Below are 10,281 nucleotides of genomic sequence, written 5' to 3' on the forward strand. Positions count from 1 at the left end.
TTATAATTATTCAAAAATTAAAATTATGTAATAAATAAATTACAATAATTTATGTATGGTATTTATATTATCACTGACAAACAATCTATATCTAGTTTTTACGCAACTGAGTATCAATCACGGTTGTAACATAAAAATAAATTATATATTATAAATACTTATTATTGATATTCATGATTTTTTCAAGGATTCAAAGGAAAAATTATAAATATATCGTTATTTAAACCGTTTTTAAGTTCCTTTCATTACTACTCTAATATTTCTTCATATAATAATTTGATAACATTGTATACTATTCTTCTAAAATTAAATATTTTTCAATTTGATAAAGTTTTATAAATATCAGTTAAACTAGTTAATTCATTCAGATTATTGAACAATATATATTTTTTCTTTAAATAGTATAAAATGCATTGAATCAAATGTTACAATATAGTATATATATAACTTTTATTTGAATAATTTAAAATATAAAAATAATTCAAAATATTTGTACATTATTATCTCGATCAATGAATATTATTTATCTAGAAGAATTCTTTTTAAAAAACTAGTTTTTTTAAAAATAAAAAATGAAAAATAAATCGATTTAATATATCATCGTAGTTTTAAAAAATCTCGGAAGATCTCATATCAAATTTCAAATATTTTTAAAATCGGGACAAGTCCCAAAAATAATAATGCGCTATCAGTGAAGTTAGTAATTTTAATATAAATAATCAATTGACTTTGTTAGATATATTTGAAATGTCATGTCTAATATGATTCATGTTTAGTTTTCAGATCTTAACAAACAAGACATATCAGGACTTACTGAAATCAGGACTTATTGGAAGTCAGAACTTAATATCAGAACTTAAGGTCATATCAGAACTTAAGTGCGGGAAGACTTACAGTTAAGGAAGGAAGCTGATTTACAGGAGAAGATCGAGACTAAAACAAAAGAAGATATGCATGGAAAGAGTTAGAAGACTGGAAGACTTGTAGAAGATATCTGATTGATATATTTTAGGAGACAAAATTGTATTCCATATCAATTAAAACTTATCTTGTAACTGTGTACTATATAAACACAGACTTAGGGTTTACACTATATGTGTTATCATTATCGAGAAGATTATACATTGTAATCTAGCAGCTCTTAGTGATATTTGTTCATCACTGAGAGAGAACAACAGTTCTTATTGTAACAGAGTTGATTCAATATACTTGATCTTTGTTACATACTTATGTTAAATCGATTTGATTATATAAACAGTGTATTCAACCCCCTTCTATAGTGTTGTGTGACCTAACAAGTGGTATCAGAGCTTGTCTGTTAATATACATACAGTAAAGATCCAAACAATCATGTCTGAAGAAGCACAAACTCCAACCAAGCCCACCAAAACTCAAGAAACTCAAAACACACAAACCCACAGTCGATATGAGACTATTAGGGTTCCCATACGGAAACCTTCTGAGTATCCCATATGGAAAGTAAAGATGGCTATGTTTCTGAAAGCTACAGATCTAGAATATCTTGACAGAATTAATGAAGGACCACATAAGCCTACCAAGCTCTCTGTTGTAGTTGCTGATCAACCAGCAAAGACCATACCAAAGGAGAAAGGTGAGTACACAACTGAAGACATCTCATCTAGTGCCAAGGATGCAAGGGTAATGCATTTGCTACATAGTGCCATTGATAATGTCATGTCAAATAGGGTAATTCATTGCAAGACTGCAAAGGAGATATGGGATGCTTTGGAGACAAAATGCCAGGGAACTAATGCAATCAAGAAAAACAAGAAGACTATACTCACTCAAGAGTATGAGCACTTTGACTCAAAAGCTAATGAGTCATTAACTGATTTATATGACAAGTTTGCCAAACTCTTGAATGATCTGTCAGTAGTGGACAAGGAATATGATCTTGAAGATTCAAATCTAAAATTCCTTTTAGCTCTTCCTGAAAGTTGGGATTTGAAGTCTACTACCATAAGAGACAACTATGACCTTACTGAAATATTAGATATATTTGAGATGTCATGTCTAATATGTTTCATGTTTAGTTTTCAGATTTTAACAAACAGGAAATATCAGGACTTACTGGAATCAGTACTTACTGGAAGTCGGAACATAATATCAGGACTTAAGGTCATATCAGAACTTAAGTACGGGAGGGCTTACAGTTAAAGAAGGAAGCTGATTAACAGTAGAAGATCGAGACTAAAATAAAAGAAGATATGCATGGAAAGAATTAGAAGACTGGAAGACTTGTATAAGATATCTGATTGATATATTTTAGGAGACAGAATTATATTCCATATCAATTAGAAGTTATCTTGTAACTGTGTAGTATATAAACACAGACATAGGTTTACACTATATATGTTATCATTATCGAGATACATTATTCATTGTAACCTAGCAGCTCTTAGTGATATTTGTTCATCACTGAGAGAGAACAGTTCCATTGTAACAGAGTTTATTTTATTGAATATATCTGTTTACTGTTACTTATGTTCAAGATCAATTTGATTGTAGTAACACTGTATTCAACCACCTTCTACAGTGTTGTGTGACCTAACAATTGGTATCAGAGCCTATTTGTTAATACACATATAGTAAAGATCCAAACAATCATGTCTGAAGAAGCACAAACTCCAACCAAGCCCACCAAAACTGAAGAAACTAAAAACACTCAAATCCACAGTCGATATGAGACTATTAGGATTCCCATACTGAGACCTTCTAAGTATCCCATATGGAAAGTGAAGATGGCTATGTTTCTGGAAGCTACAGATCCATAATCCCTTGATAGGATTAATGAAAGACCATATAAGCCTACCAAGCTCTCTGTTGCAGTTGCAGATCAACCAACAAAGTCCATACCAAAGGAGAAAGGTGATTACACAGCTGAAGACATGTCATCTATTGCCAAGGATGCAAGGGTAAGGCATTTGCTGCATAGTGCCATTGATAATGTCATGTCAAACAGGGTAATTAATTGCAAGAATGCAAAGGAGATATGGGATGCTTTGGAGACAAGATGCCAGGGAACTGATGCAATCAAAAAGAATAGGAGGACTATACTCACTCAAGAGTATGAGCACTTTTACTCAAAAGCTGGTGAGTCATTAACTGAATTATATGACAGGTTTGTCAAACTCTTGAATGATCTGTCACTGGTGGACAAGGATTATGATCTTGAAGATTCAAATCTGAAATTCCTTTTAGCTCTTCCTGAAAATTGGGATTTGAAGTCTACTACCATAAGAGACAACTATGCTCTTGATGAAACTACTCATGATGAAATTTATGGTATGCTCAAGACTTATGAACTTGAGATGGATCAATGGAGCAAGAGACATGAGAGAAAGTCATGGATAGTTGCTCTTAAGGCTGAAGAGGAATCTCTTAAAGTTGCTGTCTCAAAGAAGGGCAAAGAAAAGGCTCTCATCATAAAGTCTAATTCAGAGTCATCATATTCTGATGATGATGATTCAGAAACTGAAAGGTTACCTGAAATGGATGATGATGCAGAGATGATGAAATTGTGTGCTCTTATGGTGAAGGGTATCACAAAGATAGCCTACAGGAAATTCAGAAAGGGAAAGAAGTTTTTCAGGAAAAGTGTAAGTGCTGATAAGAAAGGGTTCAGAAAATCTGAAGGCAAAAGTGCAAAGTCTGACAGAGGAGACAACTCAAATGTCAAATATTACAATTGTGGTGAAAGAGGCCACATATCTCCTGACTGCAGGAAAGGAAAAAGTGACAAAGGCAAGGCACTTGTCACAAAGAAGAAAAGATGGACAGACACTTCAGATTCTGAAGATGAGGTGAATTATGCGTTGATGGCAAATGCTGATGGCAGCCCTGAAACTGCTGAATTGAAGGTACCTCAAACAACTTATGCTTTTCATACTGATGATATTACTGAGTTAAGATTATATCTTAAAACCATGTTTATTAGTTACTGAGATCAAACTTTAACATGTGAAAGATTAACTTCTGAAAATCTTGCTTATAAGAAAATGAATGACTATTTAGAAAAAGAGTTAGTTATGTTCCATTAAACTTAGTGTTATGGATAAAAAACTAAGGTTATTATTTGCTGTATTTATTGCTAAGTTTTGGGAGCTCAAGGCCTTTAATGGCTGCTCTCGTGTTTCGTAGCTTAACTCTGCCTTTACGAGATGCCTACGTATCTCTGTGAATTAGAGAATCAAGCCAAAAAACGTAATTCTAATTTGTGGGGGTGAGACCCCTTATATAGATGTTGGAGGTCCTTGAATTGGACTTGGTATAGGAGACTTGGTGATCAAGTCTCCGAATTAGAATGGACTTTGGGGTCCTAAATAGTAGGAAACTGATTCCTTATCCTTCTAGGTCCCTTAGAGGCTAATCTGCAAGGATTTATGTCCTCATTGGGACTCTTTTCAATAGCTGATTTTTCCCTTATTAATTAATTACGAAATTAATTAATATTCAGGGTTTTTGGGCCTTCTTTGTTCCATCAGACCTGATCTGGTCCATCAGGCCTGATCAATGTGTTAACCTTTTTGGTCTGAATGTCATACATCTTCTTATTGGGCCTAGCAGCCCAAATCATGTATAATTACTGTAATATTTAATTACATAATCAGGATTTATTTATCCCTATCATTTGCCCCCCAACTTTTGGGAAACCGTATAAGATTTCGTAAAAGTTAAGTTCGTTCATTCCCTTTCAGGGTATCGTTTTGCGTAAAGTGTGGAGCGACCTACACGCTTACAACGATTTACCTTGTACGTGGCTTCAGGGTCGTTTAAAAACTTCCCCTTCTATTTTCTTATCTTCTCCCTATTTTTAGGAATTTTCTAGTATTTTTCAGGAATTTTCCCTTTTTCCAAGATTTTTTTCACATTTTCTGCAATTTTTCACAAATATTCTCAAATTTTCAGCCCTTTTTCGACCAGGATCCTAGTTGAAATTTTGACCTAGATCCTAGTCGAATTTTGGGCCAGCTTTCCAATCCTGGTCAAAGGACTTCGACTAGGATCCACGACCTGGCTTTCGACCAGGATCCTAATCGAAGCTTCGACCTGGATTTTGGTCGAAAACTAGTGTCTTTCTTTGCTTCCTGGTCGTTTGGTTTCGACTAGGATCCACGACCTGGGTTTTGACCAGGATCCTAGTCGAACCTTCGACCTAGATTTTAGTCGAGACTTCTATGCTTATTTGCTTCCTGGTCGTTAGATTTTGACTAGGATTCACGACCTGGGTTTCGACCAGGATCCTAGTCGATTCTTCGACCTGGATTTTAGTCTAGGTTTTTGTACCCCATTTTTGAAAAGTATTGTGCTTGATTCAGGAATTTGACCTCGATCCTGGTATGGCTTTCGACCTCAATCCAGTTCTATTATACCCGATATTTTTCGGGTGTCTGTTTGAAAGAATTCGAATAGAATTCACGAGCTGAAATTCGACCTCAATCCTGGTCTATTATACCCGTAATTTTCGGGTGTCTGTTCGAAAGAATTCGAGCAGAATTCATGACTTGGAACTCGACCTCAATCCTGGTCTATTATACCCGTAATTTTTGGGTGTCTGTTCGAAAGAATTTGAGCAGAATTCACGACTTGGAACTCGACCTCAATCCTGGTCTTATTGAACTTCCTTCTTATCCAATTTGGATTGGGCCTTATCTTTTTTAGGGCTTTGATTTGGGCCTTCAATTTTCCAAATCCTAATTGGATTTGGGCCTTCTATTTTTCCAAATCTTAATTAGATTTGGGCTTTTTATTTTTCCAACTCCCAATTGGATTTGGGCCTCCCATTGGGCCTCTTATTAATCTGGGCTTAATATATTAAAACACCCTCTTTAAAATTCTCTAGAATTCTCGGGAATTTTTATTTAATTTTTTTGGATTTCCTCGGAATATTCTGGAATGTTCCAATTCTGGGCTTTTTTCTTTGGGCCTTTATCCTTACTAGGCTTTTTGTCCCTTCAACTTCACTTTTTCTCCTATATAAAGGAGTGAGTATAGTCTACTGCTCCTCACTTTCTCATTTCTAAATTCTCCTTCTTTCTTCTTCTGTTAAGAATCTCAGAGCAATAACAGTTAGGTCGGAGTATCTTAAGCCCCACAGCCTTTTTTAGGAGCATTACTTCAGGTAAGACTTCTTCTTGTGCTTGTTTTTGCATAGTTTGCTTTTTAAAATTGTCTCCTTATGTGCCTTTTTTTTTCCAGATGGCTGATAAGAAAATGACCCGTTTGGCCAAGATGAATGTGGCCAAAAAGTCCAATGAATTCCCCATTCGGTCAAGGTACACTTCCTTGATTGATATGATCAACACCCGAGGGGAGAGTACCCGTCAGATGCGCATCTAGACGCGCACGACCATAGCAGTGCCTTGCGGGATCCAAAGGAGCTGGACAAGTTGAGCGGTTATTTCAGAATCAAGGATCCTTTCAAGCTAGTTCTTGCAGGTCCGGCCGACAGGGCCTGTCAGTGGAGGAAAGACGCACTATACGTCTACAAGGATACTTTAAGGGTAGGTATTAGACTCCCCTTTCACCCATTCATCCATGTTTTTTCAGCTGATGTGGGCATGAGCCCTTGCCAACTCCCTCCTAACTCTTGGAGGTTGATTTTGTGCTATCTGTCACAATGCGCCAAGCACAATGTGTCTACCTCTGTTGCTGTTTTTAGAAAGATTTTCCAGTTCAAGAACAGTCCTGACAAGAATCCGGGGTGGGTTTCTTTAAACCAGCGCCCAACCGTTCCCCACATAGTGAGCGGGAAGTCCATCCCTGACAACAACTTGGGGTGGATGAAAGATTTTCTGTTCGTCGTTTGGGAGGGTGGCAATTGGGGCACCCTATTTTGCTCGTCTTTTGGGCTAGCCGTAGATGGGAGCCCAAACGATATAATTTTATCTGAGAAGGAGACCAGAGCTTTCAACCTCCTTACGCAAGATAATGGGACTTCCCATTCTTGGGATCTTATCAGGGATACCGTTCTTGTAGAATACGGCCTTTTTCCAGTCCCTAAGAAGAGTACGTTTCCTTCCTTATCTAGTTATTTTCGTTCCTTCTATCTTCTACTTTGCTAACTTCTCAACTTATCTTATTTGTTGCAGTGGCTGAGAAAATTGAGGAGGCTACAAAGCCTAAAGACCTGGAAATGACCAGGATGAAGCGTGCTGGAAAAGTCTTTAAAGACCCGCGCCTTGGGGATCGTTTCCCGGAGTTCCTACTCCAGGAAAAAGAACCAGGCGAAGAAGGCCCCAGTCAAGTTTTACGTACCAAGCAAAAACCAGGGTCTTACTTCCAACCTGCTTGGGGAATCCGGGGCAAGGATTCGATTGTTGGCAACACAGCGCTTGCCAAGGAATGGTCTATGCATTCCGTTTCCCCGGTTGACTATCAAGACTTTGTCCTTCAACAGGACTTGGAGGCTAACGAGCTTTTCGGAGCTCAGGCTTTGACGATGGGACGTCTTTTTCCTTTGCCATTCGTAGTTTTTTTTTGCCTTTTTGACTTTTTCCATTTCTTATCTTTGTTGTGTATCTTGTAGGAGAATGTCCATTTTCAAGGGGCGATTCACCAAGCCAAGGCTTGGAAGGTTGGCCTCGAGGATGCGAACAAGAAGCTGGAGGAGGCCAACCAAAGAATTGAGGCCCTTGAAGCCCAACTTGCCTCATCTACTTCTGACTTGGAAAAGGCCCGGGCTGAAAATGTTATCCTCAAGGCTCAAAAGGATAAAGCCTTTGACGGCTGGATGGACACTCATGAGTTCAAAGATTTAATGGTGGAGCATGATGCCCTCCTTCATCCAGTCAGCTATAAGGAAGGATGGGACGCCGCTATGGAGGGCATTTAGGACGAGTTTCCAGAAGTCCTTGAACAATCCTCCTTCCCTTGCCCTGTGCGAGTTCCAGCACTTGGGGGCGTTACAGATAAGCTCGCTGATTTGATCAAGGACGGCCCATCGGGGAGTCAAGGCCAAGGCCAAAAGAGAAAAGAGCTCGAATCCAGCTCTGAAGAGGAGGAATCTTCTTCGGAGGAGGAACTTGAGCCCGTTATAAAGAAGGTCAGGGTAGAAGAGCCTCCAAAGCCAGCGTCTCCTAAACCAGCGTCTCCTGCAGTATTCAAAGAGCCCGAAGATAGTTCCGAGGGAACCTCTGCGGAGACTTCCGAGGGGACTTCCGAGGGACCGACTGAAGAGACATCCGAGGAGACTTCAGATAGTGGTTCCGAAGAATCCCAGCCTTCCAAGGCCTAAGTTTTTATGCATTTCTTCTTTCTTAAACAATATTGAACTTTGTAGTTGACTTTTATTATTTTCAGTCGTATTTTGCCCAAGTATCGTCGTATTTTTTCTTTCGATTTTTCAAACTCAAGTCTATAACTTGGTTTTATCCTTCACAATGCATCAATCTAATAAGCTGAGATTAAGTCGAAGGCTTTATATTATAACTTAGTATTCTTGATTCCTTACATGAAATGGGTTCAACCCTGATAAAATCTAAACATAGCTTCTATAGAAAAAAATTCTAAGAAAGCAAAGCTTCAAGGTGATTTTAAACCTACTTGTCATACTGACAAGTAAGAATCGTACTTTAACTGTTCTACACATAATAAACCTTCAGGTTTTGGGCATGCCAAGTTCTCGAGACTTCAAAACCATCCATAGTCTCCAGCTTGTAGGTTCCTCTACCCTGAACGCTCTTGACTTTGTACGGCCCTTCCTAATTTGGGGCAAGTTTCCCTTTCTGTCCTACACCAGAAGCTTCCACTTTCCTCAAGACTAAGTCACCTTGTTTGAAGAACCTTTCTTTGACCCTTAGGTTGTAGTAGAATGAAGGTTTTTTTTAGATATTCCACTATCTTCGCATGTACCTCATCTCGTACTTCGTCAATTAGATCCAGGGCTAACCTTTGCCCTTCTTCATTTTCCTCAACATTGAAAGCTTGAATCCTGGGGGAGGAATGTGAGATCTCTACAGGAACAACTGCTTCTACACCATATACTAACATGAAGGGAGTTGCTCCAGTCGTGACTCTACAGGTAGTCCTATAGGCCCATAGTATGGGGAGTATTTTATCCACCCAGTTATTCCTTGACTTCTCGATCCTCTTCTTTAGTCCATCCAGGATTATTCGATTTGCCACTTTCGCTTGCCCATTGGCTTGCGGGTGAGCCACGGATGTGAATCGCAACTCAATTTCATTTTCTTCACAATATTTCTTGAATTCCTCGTTGTTGAACTGTGTTCCATTGTCAGTGACTAGGATGTGGGGAATTCCATACCGGCACATAATACTTTCCCACAGGAATTATGCAACCTGCTTAGTTGTGATCTTGGCCAAGGGTTTGGATTCAATCCACTTGGTGAAATAATCAATAGCTACAATCAGAAATTTCCTTTGTACCGTGGCCATGGGGAAGGGCACCAGTATATCCATTCCCCACATAGCAAAGGGGATGGGCGAGTTAATAGAGGTCAACATCTAGGGGGGTTGTCTAACAACTGGTGCATGCTTCTGACAGCGGTCACATTTTTCACATATTCTTTGGCATCAGCCATCATTTCTGGCCAATAGAAGCCTAAACGGGTTATCTTATGAGCCAAGGCCCTGCCCCCCAAGTGTTGCCCACATATGCCTTCATGCACTTCTTCAAGAGCCAAGCGAGCCTCATCGAGCCTGAGATATCTTAAGTAGGGAACCACGGAAGATCTTTTTTACAGAATTCCATCTATCGAAGAGTATCTTATTGCTCGAACAACCAATTTTTGTGCCTCAGTAGCGTCGTTTGGTAACCAACCGGTTTGAATGTGAGCCTTAATGGGATCAATCCATGATGTCCCCAGGCCTATAGGAGCTACAAGCTTAACATCAATGCTCCGTGTTTTCAAAACGCGATAGTATACACTTTCAGAACTTTCTTCCATCTCCGATGAAGCAAACTTTGACAACGCATCTGCCTTAGCATTTTCCTCCCTTGGAATGTGCTCAACATGGCATTCATCAAACTGGGTCATCACGGCCCTTACTAGGCGAACATACTTAGCCATCGTTTCATCCCTTGCCTCAAACTCTCCCTTCACCTGGGATATGACCAACTTCGAGTCTCCACAGACTTTTAAGTTCTTGACTCTAAGTGTCCCTGCTAAGCCAAGACCAGCTATCAGAGCTTCATATTCTGCCTCATTGTTTGTGGTTGGGAAGTCTATTTTCATGGCATACTCAATTAAGAACCCATCAGGGCTTTGCAAAACCAAACCTGCTCCACTTGAATTCATT

Source organism: Apium graveolens, chromosome 5 (genome assembly GCF_009905375.1).
Source record: "Apium graveolens cultivar Ventura chromosome 5, ASM990537v1, whole genome shotgun sequence".
NCBI classification, from domain to species: Eukaryota; Viridiplantae; Streptophyta; class Magnoliopsida; order Apiales; family Apiaceae; genus Apium; species Apium graveolens.